The sequence below is a fragment of the Oncorhynchus mykiss genome, chromosome 7 (assembly GCF_057628025.1).
Source record: "Oncorhynchus mykiss isolate SJ-2025 chromosome 7, ASM5762802v1, whole genome shotgun sequence".
Taxonomy (NCBI): domain Eukaryota; kingdom Metazoa; phylum Chordata; class Actinopteri; order Salmoniformes; family Salmonidae; genus Oncorhynchus; species Oncorhynchus mykiss.
In genome coordinates, this window is record NC_143028.1 from 47,407,676 (window position 1) to 47,429,821 (window position 22,146).

The following is a 22,146-nucleotide window of genomic DNA, read 5'->3' on the forward strand; positions in this document are numbered from 1 at the left end:
CTACTGTGTGAATTCTTGGCTTTAGTTTAAGTATTACAAACTACTCAACGGTTGTTGTTTTTTACCATAGCTCTAATGGGTCTTAAAAAAGTGTTCACATCTCAAGGTGCTACATTACACTGCATTAAAACATCAAACTCCATTTGAATAACACTTTGTTTTTTGACATTTTATTAAACACTAGTAGAAATAGCGCTAGGTTATCAAGGGGCCAAATCGCTGTCTGGACAAGTTGGATTCCTACAAGCGTAGATGCCATAAAGGCAAATCCAAACTCGTATTTTACCCTTAGCATCTCTCAGCGCCTCAGGTCATCCATCATTCCCAACACACCCATGGTGATAGGGTTCTGGTGTGAAAGGAAGACCGGGGGAGAGGCAGTTTTTCATCCCTTAGCAGAATACTATTATGATGATGAAATGGGATGTTGCTGTTGACCTACACCTCTGTCACTCTGCTTTAGTCATCCCCTCACTCTCCAACACTATTTATGGCTTTTACAGACACTGTCCTCCAATCCATTCCCAAATGGTTTGTGCAGTACCATGCACTGTACCATATACTGAAAGGAAGACTGCAGCAAGAGTAATGGAGTGTGTGTGTGTTTATTTTTGGAAATAGGCACACACAGAGGTCAAATAAAATTAGATGTTTATCAAAGTTTATCTAAAATCTCAAATGTTCTAAGTGATTCCATACATTGAAACTAGTTTGCCTTCTCCCACTCTCTCTCTCTCTACAGTCTACAACTGGAAATCTGCACAAAAAAACGGGCTTGGCTCCGTTGTCAGTCAAAGAGCGATTGAGAAATCCGCAATTTGTTGACACATTTTTAGTTGTATTGAAAGCGTACGGCCGAATTAGCTGTTTTTATCGCACATACTCGGAGTCAGGAAATGTGTACTTTTCCACCTAAAACGATTGCGATTATTTTGTTATCATTATTTTATGTGGCCGACTGTAACAACAGCAGAAATAGGTAACAACTGTGCATGTGTGCTCTCGTGGGGGAATCATAAGGCCCTAATTCACAGATTGTGAAGCGCATGCAGTAGCCTAGCATTACAGATTAGTTATACAAAGTAAACAGCAATTTACAAACATGTCTGGCAATGATATACTAGCGAGTGATGAAGAAAGCTACTGGAGGGCCGCTATTGTTTATAATCTGTAATACATTTTATATGGCTATGGGGCTAAAAGTAATTATATTGTTAGGATACTCATGGCCACTATTGACAGTGGGGGGGGGGGGGGGGGGGGGGGGCTACATGCAACCAAATAGACCAGACTACATGCAACTAAATAGGCCTACCCCAGGAGGTTCCTGGGGCCATGTGTCTCACGCAAGGCTATATAGTTGTTATAAGCATGCGAGGCTGGAGCCTGGTTCCCATCTGAGGGTGAGGCACAGCAAGGGCTGGCCATGGCGCTAAAATAAAGTAAATGCCACTGCCGCCCACTACAAAGGAAAATGAAAGAGGGTAGTGGCGCTTTGATGGTGTGACTGAAGACGAAGGCTATTGGAGGGGGCAGGGTGGAAGGACTACAGACCTATTACAGGGATCACACTACGCACAGGGGCCGTTCCACTAATGTAGTGTCCATACCTTCAGCAATACAGCTGTCATTGAAAAGCATCAGGTTCATGATATGGGAAATAGTCAGGGATAATCCCTACCACTAGACTAACGTGTGTTTTGTTTGTGAGTTTGTGCGTGCATGCGTGCGTGTGTGTGTGTGTGTGTGTGTGTGTGTGTGTTTGTGTGTGTGTGTGTGTGTGTGTGTGTGTGTGTGTGTGTGTGTGTGTGTGTGTGTGTGTGTGTGTGTGTGTGTGTGTGTGTGTGTCTGTGTGTGTGTGTCTGTGTGTGTGTGTGTGTGTGTTTTAAAGAGACGTACACAGTCCTTGGTGCTGAAACACACTCCAGCCATAGAAACAATAGAGTCCATTGTTTAGCAAAACCCAAAGAGTGGTGTGTTGCCAGGGAACAGCACCTGTCATTCTTCCTAAAGCTCACAGTGAGATCTGTCCTTTTGAAGCAGTATTATTTTCAGCCTCTCCTTTTCCGTGTGGTCTGATCCACTATTGCTAGTGTAAGTCGCTCAGGATAAGAGCATCTGCTAAGTGACTAAAATGTTTCCAGGGATTCAGTTGGCAGTTTGTGGAAGTTCTGTAGTTGATTGCTTTTTCATTATGATTTTCAAAATGTATGTGAGGCTGTTGCATTAGGTATAAGCAGCTCAAGTTGTAAAAATATCTTAATTCATTAATAACGCAGTGAGAGCTAGTAGGCAAGCCTGTGTTATTTCAATAAAGCAGTGTGATGAGACATCCCCACGGTGTCTGTCCCTCTCTGTGTCTGTCCCTCGACTCTGGATAAATGAAAATAGGTCTCAAACTGTGTCCTTCAAGTCTCTGTGTTTGCACAGTCATTAACCCAGGCTTGTGGTTGCTCTCCCTAGTTGAGCTGAAAGAAAAATCAGCTCTGGTCTTTTCTCTCCCTATTCCTCCCTTCATATCTCTCTGTTGTTTATCCTAGAGGCCTCTGCCTCTCAGTATTCACCTCAGAGAATGTGTTGCGTGTGGTGTGTATGTGTTATACTGTAGTGTCTGTGTGGGTTGGTCCAGTTGAGAGACAGGCAGGCGGGGATTCTGTCCATGTCTCTCTGCAGTATTGCTATAAAAGATTATGCCATATTCCACGTGCCCTGCTGGTGAGAGGGGAGAGGAGGAGTGAGCATGGATGCGAGAAGGAATAAAAAGTGGCTGTGTGTTTACACGTGATCAGGGGTTATTAATTCCGCCAATTTTGTTAAAAAAACGTTTCTTAAATGGAACAAAACAGGCGTAAACATACTTGAATTTGTCCAATAGAACTTTCGTTTGCAACTGTTGGACTAATGGCTACATCCTATATCAGCTAGATGCAGGCAAGAGTGTGCAAGGCGTTATTGAATGTCACTGTCTATCCAAATTTCTCTCTCGACCTGAGTGCACCTACATTGTAAACTTTCATTCACAGGCTATGTTGTAGCAACCTCATGATGGGGTATAGGGAAAATTTGAGTATCATGTAGTAGCCTAAACCTATCGATGTTGCATTGAACTGGGTGAATGGAATATGAATGACAGTCATCCAATATGCTGTAATAGAAAGAAAAAGGAAATAAATCGTCCTTTCTCATCTTAAACGGCACTGACTGCCACTGATTTCTTCCTACTGGAAACTGTCTGCTTTGATGACAGGATTATTCAATATCTTTCTGTTAATCTGTGTTTTACAATTTGAGATAGGCAATAATAAAATAGCTACTATTTGAATATCATTTTCATCTCTGGCTTTGTCAATTAATGGGATATATTTTCTGAAGATGTTTTCCTTCACCTGGCTCATTATTCTAATTCTCCTCTTGTCACGTTCGTTATAATGAGTGGACCAAAGCGCAGCGTGAGTACAGTTCCACATATTTATTGAGGTGAAACTTCAAACCACAAATAAATAAACGATTGTGCGGTTCGTAGCGCACATAGCACTAAACAAAAACAATATCCCACAACGCAGGTTGGAAAAGGACCACACTAAGTATGATCCCCAATTAGAGGCAACGATTATCAGCTGCCTCCAATTGGGAACCACACTCACACCAACATAGAAATTAAAGACTAGAACACCCCCTAGTCACGCCCTGACCGAAAACACCATAGAGAGCCCTCAGGGTTCTCAGGGCGTGACAGTACCCCCCCATAGGTGCGGACTGCGACCGCAAAACCTGAACCTGGATGGGGAGGGTTAGGGTGGGCAACTAGCGTTGGTGGCGGCTCCGGTGCAGGACGTAGCACCCACTCAGACTGCGGATCCGGCCATGAGGTTGGGATGAACGCCGTGCCCGGACTGGGCACCGGAGCAGAGGGAGGCTCCGGCCATGGAGCGGGACTGGACGCCGTGCCTGGACTGGGCACCGGCGCAGAGGAAGGCTCCAGCCATGGAGCAGGACGGACGCCGTGCCTGGACTGGGCACCGGCGCAGAGGAAGGCTCCGGCCATGGAGCGGTACTGAACGCCGTGCCTGGACTGGGCACCGGTGCAGAGGAAGGCTCCGGCCATGTAGCGGGTCTGGATGCAGTGCCTGGACTGGGCACCGGCGCAGAGGAAGGCTCCGGCCATGGAGCGGGACTGGACGCCGTGCCTGGACTGGGCACCGGCGCAGAGGAAGGCTCAGGCCATGGAGCGGGACTGGTGACACACTCTTCAGGGCGACTGCGGGGAGCCGGCACAGGACGTACCGGGCTGAGAAGGTGCACTGGAGGCCTGGTGCGTGGAGCCGGCACAGGTTTCACCGGACTGATGACACGCTCTTCAGGGTGAGTGCGGGGAGCCGGGCACAGGACGTACCAGGCTGGGGAGGCGCACTGGAGGCCTGGCGTGTGGAGCCTGCACAGGTTTCATTGGACTGATGACACGCTCTTCAGAGCGAGTGTGGGGAGCCGGCACAGAACGTCTCGGGCTGGGAAGGCGCACTGGAGGCCTGGTGCGTGGAGCCAGCACAGGGTTCACCGGACTGATGACATGCTCTTCGGGACGAGTGCGGGGAGCCGGCACAGGACGTACCGTGCTGAGGAGGCGCTCTTCAGGGCACCAACATATAAATGAAAGACTAGAACACCCTGTAGTCACGCCCTGACCTAAAACACCATAAAGAACCCAGAGGGCTCTCTATGTTCAGAGCGTGACACTTCTGTTGGTATGGGGTGTGTAGGGGCCTCTGACTGCATCTGTTAACGCAACGTTAAGAAATCGATTGCAGTTTTGGAGTTTCTCGCAAGATCCTTTTGTTAAAAGACAACAAAGAACTGTAGCTTGCAAGTGACTCATCACATAGTGCATGAAATATGGCTCACACAGATTTTGAAATAGCCTCTAATACGATCGTCTCCGTTGCACATCTGAAATGGAAAGTAGTTCCTCTTCTGAACAGAGGGGGTGATGGTGCTCTAAGAGGACAGCATTAGTCCACTCCTTGACTGGTAGTGACTGCAACTTCCAAAAATGAACACTCGGATTATAATAATATTATTTTTGATCTTGCAATCAATGTAAAGTATGTTTAGATAGGTGTAATCTAGAACAGTTTAGTGTTGCTGCCTGCACTGATGCTGTTGTACATCCTGTGTGTAGTTGAGAAATCCTGCAAGACAGACGTTGTACTGCAAGACAGACGTTGTCCAACCATGATGTATGGCGATTCTGTGTCAGTTATCAGACCTTTGCAGGCTAGATGGGAAAAACCTTCAGATTGCATCATGGGTGTAGTTGTGTGGACAGAGTAAATATATATTTTTTTAATAATAATTAAATCTATATTTTTCTTTGTTTTCCTTTATTATTTTCCTTTAACCCCATCACCCTTCCACTAATTGAAGTAAACTAATTGACAACAACACCTAGGCTTCTACTTGCAGCTTATACATATCATATACATTTTATGGACACAGTATATTTTACATAAGTTATCTTTTGTTTGTTTTTAGTCCCATCCTTCAGCTCCACTCAATTCCCTCCCTTTTATCTCTGAACACCATCCAGTATTTGCCATATATGTGCTGTAATGTTTCACAAGGGTTCTGACCCTTTCTATTCTTATAGTTTCTACACATTGTAAATTAAAGATAAACATTTTTGCTAAGAGTATAAATATATTATTGATTCCTTGACTATGACTTTTCAAATCACTCAGCAGTGCTATTTGTAGAGTTAGCTCCAGGTAAATGTTGCAATTCTTCAGCCATTCCTGAACCTGCAATCAAAAACAAGCTACGTATGGACAGTACCAAAACACATTTTCGAATGATTCTGTCTCTTTGCAGCAACATCTGCAGAGCTGGGATGGTTGTATTACCCACATACAGTTGATGTCAGAAGTTTACATACACCTTAGCCAAATACATTTAAACTCAGTTTTTCACAGTTCCTGATATTTAATCCTAGTAAAAATTCCCTGTCTTAGGTCAGTTAGGATCACCACTTCATTTTAAGAATGTGAAATGTCAGAAAAATAGTAGAGAAAATTATTTATTTCAGCTTTTATTTCTTTCATCACATTCCCAGTGGGTCATGAGTTTACATACACTCAATTAGTATTTGGTAGCGTTGCCCTTAAATTGTTTAACTTGGGTCAAACGTGTCGGGTAGCCTTCCACAAGCTTCCCACAATAAGTTGGGTGAATTTTGTCCCATTGTCCCCTCCAACAAAGTCAAGGTGTTGGAGTGGCCATCACAAAGCCCTGACCTCAATCCTAAAGAAAATTTGTGGGCAGAACTGAAAATGAGTGTGCGAGCAAGGAGGCCTTACAACCTGATTGAGTTACACCAGCTCTGTCAGGAGGAATGGGCCAAAATTCACCCAACTTATTTTTTTTATTTTTTTTTATTTTACCTTTATTTAACCAGGCAAGTCAGTTAAGAACAAATTCTTATTTTCAATGACGGCCTGGGAACAGTGGGTTAACTGCCTGTTCAGGGGCAGAACGACAGATTTGTACCTTGTCAGCTCGGGGGTTTGAACTCGCAACCTTCCGGTTACTAGTCCAACGCTCTAACCACTAGGCTACCCTGCCGCCCCGTGGGAAGCTTGTGGAAGGCTACCCGAAACGTTTGATCCAAGTTAAACAATTTACGACATAAGCTTTTGACCCAACTGGCTTTTCAAAGGCAGCTTGAAATGTGGCCTAAACGCTTTGTGCTCTTGTAGGAAGCTGTAACTCCCCATTGCTGACCTATACTTATCTATAACTTGGCTAATAACAAATGTGCACGTGTCGCACTGCGCGCATTCAGTCGCAGGTGATTTTAAGAACGCTAGTGGGCTACCTCCACCAATAGAATTCTGCTCCATTGTGGTCTGTCTCTGCCTACATCAAAATCACAGACTCAATCTTGCAAAGTTAGATTTGTTTTGGTTTGTTGTATAGAAAAAGGGCTAATATAATTAAGCAATAAGGCCCGAGGATGCGTTGCGTCGTGCCTAAGAACAGCCCTTAGACGTGGTATATTGGCCATATATCACAAAACCCTAAGGAGCCTTATTGCTATTATAAACTGGTTAGCAAGGTAATTAAAAAATAAATGTTTACGGTCTGATATACCATGGCTGTCAGCCAATCAGCATTCAATGCTCGAACCACCCAGTTTATAATGTTGATTAATTCACACAAAAAAACGTTGATCTATATAGTGCAAACTAATGGGTCGAACCTAGTGAAGTTCAATCTCTTGCGTCTTTGCGCAGCATGGCATGTCTTCTGCACCTCAGTCCTGGAGGAAGTGCGCAGCTTAGAGAGAACATTGGTCCCATACAATAAGGGGATATGTTATACCTACAGTGCCTTGCGAAAGTATTCGGCCCCCTTGAACTTTGCGACCTTTTGCCACATTTCAGGCTTCAAACATAAAGATATAAAACTGTATTTTTTTGTGAAGAATCAACAACAAGTGGGACACAATCATGAAGTGGAACGACATTTATTGGATATTTCAAACTTTTTTAACAAATCAAAAACTGAAAAATTGGGCGTGCAAAATTATTCAGCCCCTTTACTTTTGGTGCAGCAAACTCTCTCCAGAAGTTCAGTGAGGATCTCTGAATGATCCAATGTTGACCTAAATGACTAATGATGATAAATACAATCCACCTGTGTGTAATCAAGTCTCCGTATAAATGCACCTGCACTGTGATAGTCTCAGAGGTCCGTTAAAAGCGCAGAGAGCATCATGAAGAACAAGGAACACACCAGGCAGGTCCGAGATACTGTTGTGAAGAAGTTTAAAGCCGGATTTGGATACAAAAAGATTTCCCAAGCTTTAAACATCCCAAGGAGCACTGTGCAAGCGATAATATTGAAATGGAAGGAGTATCAGACCACTGCAAATCTACCAAGACCTGGCCGTCCCTCTAAACTTTCAGCTCATACAAGGAGAAGACTGATCAGAGATGCAGCCAAGAGGCCCATGATCACTCTGGATGAACTGCAGAGATCTACAGCTGAGGTGGGAGACTCTGTCCATAGGACAACAATCAGTCGTATATTGCACAAATCTGGCCTTTATGGAAGAGTGGCAAGAAGAAAGCCATTTCTTAAAGATATCCATAAAAAGTGTTGTTTAAAGTTTGCCACAAGCCACCTGGGAGACACACCAAACATGTGGAAGAAGGTGCTCTGGTCAGATGAAACCAAAATGTAACTTTTTGGCAACAATGCAAACCGTTATGTTTGGCGTAAAAGCAACACGGCTCATTACCCTGAACACACCATCCCCACTGTCAAACATGGTGGTGGCGGCATCATGGTTTGGGCCTGCTTTTCTTCAGCAAGGACAGGGAAGATGGTTAAAATTGATGGGAAGATGGATGGAGCCAAATACAGGACCATTCTGGAAGAAAACCTGATGGAGTCTGCAAAAGACCTGAGACTGGTACGGAGATTTGTCTTCCAACAAGACAATGATCCAAAACATAAAGCAAAATCTACAATGGAATGGTTCAAAAATAAACATATCCAGGTGTTAGAATGGCCAAGTCAAAGTCCAGACCTGAATCCAATCGAGAATCTGTGGAAAGAACTGAAAACTGCTGTTCACAAATGCTCTCCATCCAACCTCACTGAGCTCGAGCTGTTTTGCAAGGAGGAATGGGAAAAATGTCAGTCTCTCGATGTGCAAAACTGATAGAGACATACCCCAAGCGACTTACAGCTGTAATCGTAGCAAAAGGTGGCGCTACAAAGTATTAACTTAAGGGGGCTGAATAATTTTGCACGCCCAATTTTTCAGTTTTTGATTTGTTAAAAAAGTTTGAAATATCCAATAAATGTCGTTCCACTTCATGATTGTGTCCCACTTGTTGTTGATTCTTCACAAAAAAATACAGTTTTATATATTTATGTTTGAAGCCTGAAATGTGTCAAAAGGTCGCAAAGTTCAAGGGGGCCGAATACTTTCGCAAGGCACTGTATGTTATGTCGGAAAAAGTCTGTTTTAAATGTATCTGTCCTGGTTAAAAACAAGTTGTCATCCAATAGGCTTTGATTACATCTCTAATATCCTCGCCCACATGGAAATTCTGTAAGAGTACTGTATATTCCAATCATTTATTGGTCTGACTGCATTCTGTCTCCCATCAACACTTTTTTTGCCAGCGAGAATGACATAAGAAAGTAGTCAAGACGACTAGCTTGATTTAGCCTCCGCCATGTTTATCTCACTAGGTCAGGATATTTAAGCCGCCATATATTCACTAGTTCCAATATATCCCATGATATTTGTGATTTCCTTAAGTGCATGAGGGTGATAGTGCATGAGGGTGATTTCCTTTACAGTCCATTGAGGTATTTAAAACCATATTATAGTCTCCCACTATAATCATCGAGTCTTGCATTGCTTGTAGGCTTGATCAATTATTGTACATATTTTCAAAGAATCATCATTGTTTGGACCAAGTAGATTAATGAGCCAAATCGGTTTATGGTCCAATAACATATTTAAAAGAATCCATCTACCTTGTGGACCTGTTTGGACAATTTTCATATTCAGATCAAAATTATTGTTTATTAATATCATTACCCCTTTTGAGTTTCTTTACTCATGGTAGAAGTATATATGCTCCCCACCTCCCCCCCAGTAATTTTTCCACACAACCTCATCTAAAATTTTGAATGATTTTCCTGAATACAATAGATATTATATTCCTTCTCTTTTAGCCAGGTAAATACTGATCTTCTTTTCTAATTATCTGCTAAGACATTACAATTATAACTGGCTATACTTATTTCACCATTTACCATAATGAGATACAAGTTTCAATTCTATTTATCATAATATATGTTTATAAATGTACCATTTAAAAGTACTATAACGATTGAGTGTCCATAAAGCTGTACAATGATATTTACACGGCTACTGAGTAAACCTCCAATTGTTCTCCACTATTCCACTCACTAAAACCTCCCCCCATCCCAAGTTGGGTTGTCATCCCAGTGACTGGCCAACTGGATCTTAGGGCCTTTGAGTGATTGGGACCCATCCTTTAAAAAGAACACACAGTGCCACCCATAGAACAAAAGCAGATTAACTGCCAAAAGCATTTCCAACACCCTCACCTCGATTGTATTGTATACAATTATTAAAAAATATATAAAGAAATCTTGCATATCTTAATTTATTTCCACAATTAACTAATAATATGCGCAATAATGCTGGCAGTTCATACGAAGGGTTGTTACCTGTAACCAGGAATGGCATTACAAACAGTACATTTTTGGCAAGGAATTATTATTTTGGCAAACAATTATTATGATTCATCCTATTGTCCCTAACATCATTTCCCTATAGCAACAGATGTGGGATACACACACACACACACACACACACACACACACACACACACACACACACACACACACACACACACACACACACACACACACACACACACTCCCCACCCTTCCACCACAAACAACCACAAGCTCAGATGTTCAACAGTTGTTCCATCCCTGAACCCAACTCAAGAGAAGACTTGTTGTGCAAGTTTATATACAGTTGGAGCTGTTTGAGAAGGCATGCAAAATTCAGCAAGATTAGGGAGATTTGATTAACCAATGTCAAGTCCTAGCTGATGGAGCTCAGATACACCCCTTTCACCTGAACCACACACACGCTGGACCCCGTTGTGACCATTTTCCCTAGCATCTCTGTGCAGTCAGACCTTTTGATTATTTTGTGCCACCAGGGCCATAATAATTTGCCCCCTCTCTGATTCTCTGTGTGACCCCCTCCCAATGGGTTACTGCAGCTTGTGTTGCCAGCACTGCCACTACCTGGGTGGGGGTACCCCACCGGAATTCCCACTGGCTAGGTACAATGTTTTCAAGGTTCTCATTAGCAGCTTTGAAAAATTCCTTGACTTGTTGTGCAAGTTTATATACAGTTGGAGCTGTACACCTAGGTGTCTGTAAAGTCCATGGAGAATAAGAGCACCTCCTCCCAGCTGCCCACTGCACTGAGGCTAGGAAACACGGTCACCACTGATAAATCTATGATAATCAAGAATTTCAATTAGCATTTTTCTATGGCTGGCCATGCTTTCCACCTGGCTACCCCTACCCCGTTCAACAGCTCTGCACTCCCCACAGCAACTTGCCCAAGCCTCCCCCATTTCTCCTTCACCCATATCCAGAGAGCTGATGTTCTGAAATAGCTGCAAAATCTTGACCCTTACAAATCAGCTGGGCTAGACAATCTGGACCCTCTCTTTCTAAAATGATCCGCCGCAATTGTTGCAACCCCTATTTCTAGCCTGTTCAACCTCTCTTTTGTATCGTCTGAGACCCCCAAAGATTGGAAAGCAGACGCGGTCATCTCCCTCTTCAAAGGGGGAGACACTCTAGACCCTAACTGTTACAGACCTATATCTATCCTACCCTGCCTTTCCAAGGTCTTCGAAAGCCAAGTTAACAAAAAGATCACCGACCATTTCGAATCCCACCGTACCTTCTCCACTGTGCAATCGGTTTCCGAGCTGGTCATGGGTGCACCTCAGCCACGCTCAAGGTCCTAAACGATATTATAACTGCCATCGATAGAAGACAATTCTGTGCAGCCGTATTCATCGACCTTGCCAAGGCTTTTGACTGTCAATCACCACATTGTTATCGGCAGACTCAACAGCCTTGGTTTCTAAAATGACTGCCTTGCCTGGTTCACCATCTACTTCTCATACAGAGTTCAGTGTGTCAAATCGGAGGGCCTGTTGTCTGAACCTCTGGCAGTCTCTATGGGGGTGCCACAGGGTTCAATTCTCGGGCCAACTCTTTTCTCTGTATACTTCAATGATGTCGCTCTTGCTGTAGGTGATTCTCTGATCTACCTCTACGCAGACGACACCATTCTGTATATTTCTGTCTCTTCTTTGGACACTGTCAACAAACATCCAGACGAGCTTCAATACCATACAACTTTCCTTCCGTGGCCTCCAACTGCTCTTAAATGCAAGTCAAACTAAATGCATGCTCTTCAACTGATCACTGCCCGCACCTGCCCGCCCGTCTAGCATCACTACTCTGGACGGTTCTGACTTAGAATATGTGGACAACTACAAATACCTAGGTGTCTGGTAAGCCTGTAAACTCTCCTTCCAGACTCACATTAAGCATCTCCAAGTCAAAATTAAATCTAGAATCAGCTTCCTATTTTGCAACAAAGCATCCTTCACTCATGCTGCCAAACATAACCTAAAACTGACTAGTCTACTGATCCTTGACTTTGGTGGCGATGTCATTTACAACATAGCCTCCAACACTCCACTCAGCAAATTGGATGCAGTCTATCACAGTGCCATCCGTTTTGTCACCAAATCCCCATACACTACCCACCACGGCAACCTGTATGCTCTTGTTGGCTGGCCCTCGCTTCGTATTCGTTGCCAAACCAACTGGCTCCAGGTCATCTATAAGTCTTTGCTATGCAAAGCCTCGCCTTATCTCAGCTCACTGGTCACCATAGCAACACCCACCCGTAGCACGCGCTCCAGCAGGTATATTTCACTGGTCACCCCCAAAGCCAACTTCTCCTTTGAACTCCTTTCTTTCCAGGTCTCTGCTGCCAATGACTGGAACGAATTGCAAAAATCACTGAATCTGGAGACTTATATCTCCCTCTCTAACTTTAAGCATCAGCTGTCACAGCAGCTTACAGATCATTGCACCTATACATAGCCCATCTGTAAATAGCCCACCCAACTACCTCATCCCCATATTGTTTTTTTTGTTGCTCCTTTGCACCCCAGTATCTCTACTTGCACATTCATCTTCTGCACATCTATCACTCCAGTTGTTAATTGCTAAATTGTAGTTATTTTGCCACAATGGCCTATTTATTGCCTTACCTCCCTAACCTTACTTCATTTGCACACACTGTATATAGACTTTTCTATTGTGTTATTGACTTGATTTTTAAGGCTTTTCAGCCACTCCATTATCTCAGCCAATCATGACTAGCCAGGGACGATCCTGTCTTTTTCCTTGTTTAGCTCGTTGCTTTCTCCTTGGCTAAACTAGGCTACTAATTCAAAATGTTTATTCATATTTATGGATCCCATGCAATTATTTTATAGATTTTTTTTATCAAACGAACCTACTGTGGAGTAGGAACTAGCATCAAATGCCTCATATCATGTAACCAGTCACAAATTACATTTCACTAGCTATGGTTATCAGACACAGCACACAGACAGCATAGCTGGAATCAAGGCTATATTCCCCCAGAGCAACATGTGTTTTTTTATCAGTTTAATCTTGTAAATATGATCGATTATGCAAATACTTTAACATGTTTTTCTGTCTTTAGCTAGTTCATACAGGACATATTAACACTGGTCAAGTTAGATGAAGACAAAGAGGATAATCATCAGTTGTCAAATGAAATACTTTTTTTATTCCCCATTTTGCTCCCCAATTTCATGGTATCCAATTGGTAGTTACTGTCTTGTCCAATCGCTGCAACTCCCATACGGACTCGGAGGAGGCGATGGTCGAGAGCCGTGCGTCCTCCGAAACACAACCCAACCAAGCTGCACTGCTTCTTGACACAATGCCCACTTAACCTGGATAAACTGTACACCTGGCGACCATGTCAGCGTGCGCTGCGCTGCGCTGCGCCCGGCCCGCCACAGGAGTTGCTAGTGCGCGATGGGACAAGGTAATCCCTGCCGGCAATGAAAGACTTTCTAACATGGCTAACTAAAATCCAACACAGCGCCCGGGTATTCTTCTTTTTATTACCTCAGCCCACTTTAGATAGAGACTACTGAATACGGCCCATTGCTCTGTGGCCCAGCTGTGGAGAAGACACGTCCTAAAGTCATATCTCCCTTGGAGGTTGTCTGATGAATCTCCACTCAATGATCGCGTCAGGCAGGCGAGTGGAGGGGAGCAGACTGGTGCGGGCAGAACACTCCTATTCTGTGCATGTTTGTGATTTGATTAAGAGCCTATGTCTAGCCTCAGTCCATTCTGGCCTAATTGAATAAGAGAAGGTGCGACAGGCACCAGGGTACCCCAAAACCACAGCTGATAGATGGAGAACAGAGGAGTAGAGGTCACCCTGTACCACTAGATGTTCCTGGACAGGACACTTTGACCATGGTACAGAGGGCAGGTAGGAGGGGAATCCACTTATATAGAGGGAAGAGCAGAGGAAGGGAGAGGAAAAACGTGGGGTGGCCCATCCCTCATCCTTGGTTGACCTTAGGACAGGCTTAGGACCCACTCTGTCAGCAGATCAACTGACATACTCCACCAGCACCACACCCTTTTCCAGCTTTCTGTATGATCAACATTTCTGCAAGAGATGCAAGTGTGTTTGTTTGGGTTTGACCTCTTTAACCTTTTGGTGTACTGGGTTATTTTTACATAGACTCATCTGACTTGACTGTAGGATAGGAAAAAGGTAATGGGATTCCAATAGGGGTAAGCTGATAAGTACAAGGTCAATACAGGTCATTATCTTACTTACACTGTTCAAACTTTTTGTCAGAGCCTTGAATCTGTCTGGTCCTGCTAAGGAATACAACATTTCCCTTGTGCAATATTAAAGACTACTTGAGTAAAGGACATATTCTATTGAATAACTCAGTGATAATACAACTGAGGATTTAAGTTGGCACAAGAAGTTACCTATTTAGGTTGAGGATTGAAATTGAGGGCATCCCACTGGGCACACACTGGTTGAATGAATGTTGTTTCCACGTAATTTCAATAAAATTACATTGAACCAACATGGAATAGACGTTGAATTGACGTCTGTGCCCAGTGGGATGTGGGTTCTTTCTTTCTGATAGCCTGGAAATTAATTTAGAATCAGTATAAGTGAGGAAGAGGAGCACCTGCTCGTTACCTGGGCAACGGAATGGTCGGACGCACCTTTCTCTTAATCTGAGGGAGATGTGACGTACTGAGAGGGCGGAGTAGAGAAGTGAGGAGGAAAGGAAGGAGAGAGGGAGGTGGAGGGCAGGGATGTTTACAGATGGAAATGTACTCTTGCAAAACACATGCACCCTCCGTCAGCCTAGAGGGTTTAAAGAAAATAACTGAGGGAGGGAGGGAGGAAGAGAAAGGAAGGGAGGGAGGTAGGGGAGATGTATGACTGCTCCCATGTATTACTTGCTGTTGAACTCCGCTGATGTGGACAGTCTCCCCAGAAAGCCTCAGCAGCCCCTAGCTAGCAGGATGTCACAGAGAAAGAGGAGCTTCACTTTCGGAGCATATGGAGGGTAAGGTTGAAGCCCATTCGGACAAAAGATAACATTTACTCATGTCTGTCTCTCTGCATGCTAGAAATAGCCGGTGGGGGATAGTAATGGGGAGATGTTACAGACAGTAATACCTGGTATGGAATTCACTCCATCACTGAAGAATTGATGAGTACTTAGGCCTGAGATCTAATGAGATTCCCTGTGGAATCATGCTTTACATCTTCAGCAGGCTAGCAGTGAAAGGATGATACCAAGGTCAGACAACAGTGTCTGCTCTAAACTACAGCTTGTTAGCGTCTATAGCTTGTTAGCGTCTATGATAAGTGCTGGAAGTTAATGAAGTGGTCTCATAAGGAGGTCAATGAAACATCATTAGCTCTTAAATGACTTTGTCAATGTTTTGGTCAAGCTGCCCCCTTTCCTAGGTTTTAAAGACAAGGTCAACTTTACCAAAACAAAATAGTCATGTGTAGAAGAATCTGTTTAATTTATGACCAACTAGTGAGTTTTATTGTTTTTATTCTCAGCACCACAAAGATAGGAATGGTGGAGGTGTGTATGTTTATTAGTTTGCCTTTGAGAGGTTCATGATAGGTTTTAGATTTGATTGTTTATTTGGAGAAATAAGTGCACTTCAACCTGTTGCTTTGGCTCTTTGGGGTAGAAGGATGCTTGGAATTTGTTGCATTGATGAGGTCAAGAGTTCAAAGGACGCTGTAAAATGGGTCTATATGTTATATACGGCTTCTGTGTAAAACACACTCTGATGTTCCAATTAATTCAATGTTATTGTGCTCTGTGGATAGGAAACAGTATGGTGAATGAAGAGGTTAGCTAGACAGTGAATGTGGCTCATGCATTATACGGGTCTATTTCTACTGTAGATGTGTAAATGATACACTTCAGCACAGCACTGATGTGCATTCAATGATGTATGATGCTGTGTAGACTAGTTGCATCGAAAACCCCTTGGGACTGGAATAACTATAACTTCCATCATTATGTTGACCCTGGCCTTGGGCACTAACAGCTACACTCAGGAAAACATCTCACTCACGAGACAGAGTACAACCTCACCACTTTGGCTGACCCTTAGGCACTGTGTGAATAGAACAGTACAGTGAGCGTCGAGTTCCATGGACACTGTTTGATTCAGAGTTGGATCATCAAGGCTGATAATCCTCCAGACCAGCATCAACCGATTGTTCAGGCTCTACATGCTATGGTTGGCACTGTGGTGAATTCTATGGAGAGAGGGAGATTCTTAGGATGTTGAGTTTATACAGCTATAGACGTGGTGGAGGAACCACATTCACATGATGTGTTCGCCCACATACACACACACACACACACAGTGAGGATGTGCTCTGAACTGTGGAGCACATTAGATAGTCCCCTGACCGCCATATGCACTCTGAGAAATGGACCTTGTCTCCTCCAAATTAACATTTTATTCTTCTATTTAATTTTTCTGTCACATCTTTATAACTGCATGCATCTTTTCATACACAGCATCCCCGAGCACATAAATGTTTAATGGAACTCAGGACATAGGAGAAGAACAATACATAGGGAGATAATACTAATACAAAGAAATGTTGTCTATAAACAAGACATAAAACACAACAACACTGTTTAGGGCCTCTTTTCTTAGAGCCTTCGAAGCGTTAAGATCATCATTAGAACCTTCTTACGATGTATCTTTAGTAGCCAAGGTGTTTTCCAGAGCCTTGGTTAGTAATGTGGCTCTTAAAAACCTTTGCAGTCTACAAGTGATCCAGACCACTCGAAGAGCAGCCAAACGGCATCATTAGAAGCCTTTTTTCTCTTCCGCATCACTTTATTCAGATCTCCGCTAAATGTAGAGTCAAGATGTTTAGGCTTTCTGTCTGACTGTGACTGCCAATCTCCTCAGAATGAGGTTTACTCCAAATACAAAGTTGCCAAATTATTTGCAATTGTTACAAACAAGTGAAGCATAAAATGATGCTTCAAATGAAAACAGAGATGACGGCTTTAAAAGATGCAAAGGCTACGTGGGTCTATATAGGCCATTTCAATTATATTTAAATCGATGTCATGTTCAATCAATTGAGTTATATTTTGGGATTTTTGCAGCAATATGTTTCAACGCATGCGCAATGACGTACCCAATCTATGATTTAGTGCATTATTATTGGGTAAGCATAATAAACCGCCTCAATAACCTATTTCAGCCATAGGTGGTAATATCTCTCTAGGGGCTGATCCGTCATCAGTATTGTGGAATAAGTCTAATGTTAAGGTACGATTTGAATGGAGAAAGCTGATCCGAGAGCTGCGCTGCTTTTCTTACTATCCTATGGGTATGGACACTTGATTTAACAATGCACCTAGCGAACGTTCTCTGCGTGTTTCTATGGGAAACACTCTTAAAAAGTTGGTGGGTAAATAACGATGCATCTGATACGACGATCATTGTACTGCTTTAGTTACATTGCAACTGACCCAGTTCAGTCTCATGGTTCAAAAGCCTATACTCCACCCTTTTGCGTACACAGTGTGGGCCTCAGGTAAAAATAAGGAATGGTGAAAAGCCATACTGTCATAACTGTACTGTATGTACTTGTTCAGGCTGGACAAGGTTTTCTGTTTGTTTTCTTTGACTGTATGCTTTTAGTATCAAGAGAAATCCTTGAGAGGAGAAAGGCCCTGAAAATTCAACCACGGACATCTCAACCTTCAGTTTAGCCAATAGCTGTATTGGACTCCATTCTACAGAAGTGAAAAGACCTGCAGGGATTGTTTTCTATTAATTAGAAATCCTTTGAACATCACTTAATTGACACTTAATATTGAGAAACTATATGAAGTAATAAGCATGGTCACTTTGCTTTAGGGATTGTCCATTCCTAACATAGACATAGGCTACACATTGAAAGGTTTGTTTGTGTCTTTGTTTGTGACTGCACATATTTCAATTAGATCTTTAGTTTTATTCAAGGAGAAAATAGGAAGACTGTTGCTGTGACAATGCCCCAACTTTCAAAAGAAGCTGTGAAAGGAAATTACAACAAATAGTCTAGGCGACAAATGCATTGCTGTCAGGAATAGAATTCAGGCCACAAAATAATCTATCTTTATGTGTTCTGTCTTTGCGGAAATTACTTTGTCACACGTACACAAAAAAATTGAAATTGCCATTAGTAGATAATGCTTCCTACAGCATGTTCAAAACTGTAACACATGCCGTAATTTCAAACCGGAGGATTTAATCAATGTGAAACTAGAAATGCATGACATCTATTTGGGCCACGCAAAATACAATTTTTCATATGGCATTTTATGCTCTGTTTTGATGGTATAATTTAGCACAGGCAATAATTTTGAGTAGATGGAAGATGTAAAAGAAAATGATCAATATTTTAAATGGGAGGAACCGCATAAACACCTAGTATATTTAAGGAGTGGTTAAAGATTCAGCACAGGGGATGTCAAACAAACTCATCTTACCGAAAACTATCCTTTCATCTCTGACATTTGAATGTTATTGTCGGTTTACACTTTATAGTACCATACCCTCTCAACACAGAGAGGTTAGAGGGGAGAAGATGAGGACATTGACCTCTTGCACATACAGAAAATAGCTCTTTGATGCAGGTTAGGTGTGTATTCTCCATTCAGTGAATAGGGCTGGAGTTGTGTTTGTAAACTGAACATTTGGACAAGTACACTAAATACTGGTGTGTGTGTGTTGACATCACTGTGTAAGCTGTTGGCTACTGAAAGCGGTCATTGTCTAGCCAAGTGCAAGTACACACACACACACACACACACACACACACACACACACACACACACACACACACACACACGCATGCATGCATAAACACACATGCACGAACACATACAGTTGAAGTCGGAAGTTTACATACACCTTAGCCAAATACATTCAAACTCAGTTTTTCACAACTCCTGACATTTAATCCTAGTAAAAATTCCCTGTCTTAGGTCAGTTAGGATCGCCACTTTATTTTACTAATGTGAAATGTCAGAATAATAGTAGAGAGAATTATTTCTTTCAGCTTTTATTTCTTTCATCACATTCCCAGTGGGTCAGAAGTTTACATACACTCAATTAGTATTTGGTAGCATTGCTTTTAAATTGTTTAACTTGGGTCAAACGTTTCGGGTAGCCTTCCACAAGCTTCCCACAATAAATTGGGTGAATATTGGCCCATTCCTCCTGACAGAGCTGGTGTAACTGAGTCAGATTTGTAGGCCTCCTTGCTCGCACACGCATTTTAAGATCTGCCCACATATTTTCTATGGGATTGAGGTCAGAGCTTTGTGATGGCCACTCCAATACCTTGACTTTGTTGTCCTTAAGCCATTTTGCCACAACTTTGGTAGTATGCTTGGGGTCATTGTCCATTTGGAAGACCCGTTTGTGACCAAGCTTTAACTTCCTGACTGATGTCTTGAGATGTTGCTTCAATATATCCACATAATTTTCCTGCCTCATGATGCGAATCTATTTTGTGAAGTGCACCAGTCCCTCCTGCAGCAAAGTACACCCACAACATGATGCTGCCACCCCCATGCTTCACGGTTGGGATGTTGTTCTTCAGCTTGCAAGCCTCCCCCTTTTTCCTCCAAACATAACGATGGTCATTATGGCCAAACAGTTCTATTTTCGTTTCATCAGACCAGAGGATATTTATCCAAAAAGTACAATCTTTGTCCCCATGTGCAGTTGCAAACCGTAGTCCGGCTTTTTTATGGCGGTTTTGGGGGCAGTGGCTTCTTCCTTGCTGAGCGGCATTTCAGGTTAAAGTACATTCATCTCTAGGAGACAGAACATGTCTCCTTCCTGAGCAGTATGATGGCTGCGTGTTCCCATGGTGTTTCTACTTGCGTACTATTGTTTGTATAGATGAACGTGGTACTTTCAGGCGTTTGGAAATTGCTCCCAAAGATGAACCAGACTTGTGGAGCTCTACAATTGTTTTTTTCTGAGGTTTTGGCTGATTTCTTTTGATTTTCCCATTATGTCAAGCAAAGAGGCAATGAGTTTGAAGGCAGGCCTTGAAATACATCCACAGGTACATCTCCAATTGACTCAAATGAGGTCAATTAGCCTATCAGAAGCTTCTGAAGCCATGACATCGTTTTCTGGAATTTTCCAAGCTGTTAAAAGGCACAGTCAACTTAGTGTATGTAAACTTCTGACCCACTGGAATTATGATACAGTGAATTATACGTGAAATAATCTGTCTGTAAACAATTGTTGGAAAAATAACTTGTGTCATGCACAAAATAGATGTCCTAACCGACTTGCCCAAACTATAGTTTGTTAACAAGAAATGTTTGGAGTGGTTGAAAAACGTGTTTTAATGATTCCAACCTAAATGTATGTAAACTTCCGACTTCAACTATATACTGTTTACATGCAATTTTGCATACGCTCACATGTAAATGTGTTTTATCCATACATTTACAGACAACAACACACTAACATTTAAACAAGGTCATTTGCATAGAAATACATGCTCCCAATGCCAACATATACAGCAGTCAGACACAAGAGAGTGAACACACTCACTCACACACACACACACACACACACACACACACACACACACACACACACACACGAAAGATAAAAGTGTCATGCAAGACAGTTTGATTCCCTAGACGAACCTCTAGGCTTTGCAGGCTTTAGATATCACTGTCTAAGATATGCTCGTTGCCATTTATTTGATGAGACATAAATAAATATGTTTTTTACTCTTATGGTTGGTTTGATACCATGTTCTGTATATTTATTGTTGTTTTGATCTTTTATTGTTATGTTGGCTGCACGGTAACATTTACAGCCAGTGTGTTATGGTTCATTATTTTGCCATTCAGTAATAGTAGTGTATTTAAAAAGCATTGACTGTTCATAGTATATGAGTAGGCCTACATGCGTGTCCCTTGGTAGAATGTTGTGACATTGTTTTTGTGTAGGCATGTTTTCCACTGTGGAATGTTAACACCAAAACAGAGGTTATCCTCAATCAGCAGAAAGTAGAGCAGAGAGACCCCTGAAAGACAACCTGATATTTTTATTCCTATCAGTCAAACACAAAACAGGAGAAAGAGCATGGCCATTTCCTGTTGTCACACATGACGAGGTGGGACGACTTGTTCAACTAATGGTACGATCCTGCGAGGTTTGTTTAAGAAATTACACAGTTGGTTCTGGTTATTGGATTGTTAAGCAAATGTTGCATTTTTTCACGTTACTTATCTCATACTACAAGTAGTAAGTCTCTCGGTAGTTCCTCTTCTCCTCAGCCATAGGTACTCATAGCCATTTAGAGACAAAAAAGAGATCCCAAGGGAAACCATGGCTCTTCTCTACAGACTGAACCTTCAGCTCTACTGAGCCATCCAGTAGCACCAATACATCTAAAGCATGTTGCACCACTCAGAATTTCTCTGATTCTTTCCGTCAGAGACGGCTGGGTATTTGATTGCCTGTTTGTTATTTTCCATGATGGATGGCTTTCATTTGAGTTTGATTTGCTATGAATGACAATGTAATTTGTTTGATTGGCTTAGTATTCAGGGGGGCAGGGATAAGTGGTGATTAGCAGTTGATCGATTGACCCATTTTTAGCATTTATTCAGCATCAACCCCACGACGGCTCCTGTGATTGATCCAGGCAGAGCATTTGCCAGTTTGATTTGTATGCAGCGCTGTAAATGTAGTCAGAATTTAAACCGCTCTTTTCCTACGTGCAAACATCACAAACAAATCCATGGAAAATTTGCCAAGATGATAAAACGGGATGTTGCTCCCTCTATCTCATCAACC

General features: G+C 42.5%; 2 protein-coding genes across 8 annotated transcripts in view; one reads left to right on the plus strand and one right to left on the minus strand.

The window, feature by feature from the left end:
• The window catches only part of LOC149982572 (solute carrier family 2, facilitated glucose transporter member 1-like), a 321,473-nt gene that overhangs the window by 87,316 nt on the left and 212,011 nt on the right, over positions 1-22,146 (minus strand). The window lies entirely within an intron of this gene.
• The window catches only part of LOC110527984 (rap1 GTPase-activating protein 1), a 164,919-nt gene that overhangs the window by 68,685 nt on the left and 74,088 nt on the right, over positions 1-22,146 (plus strand). The window lies entirely within an intron of this gene.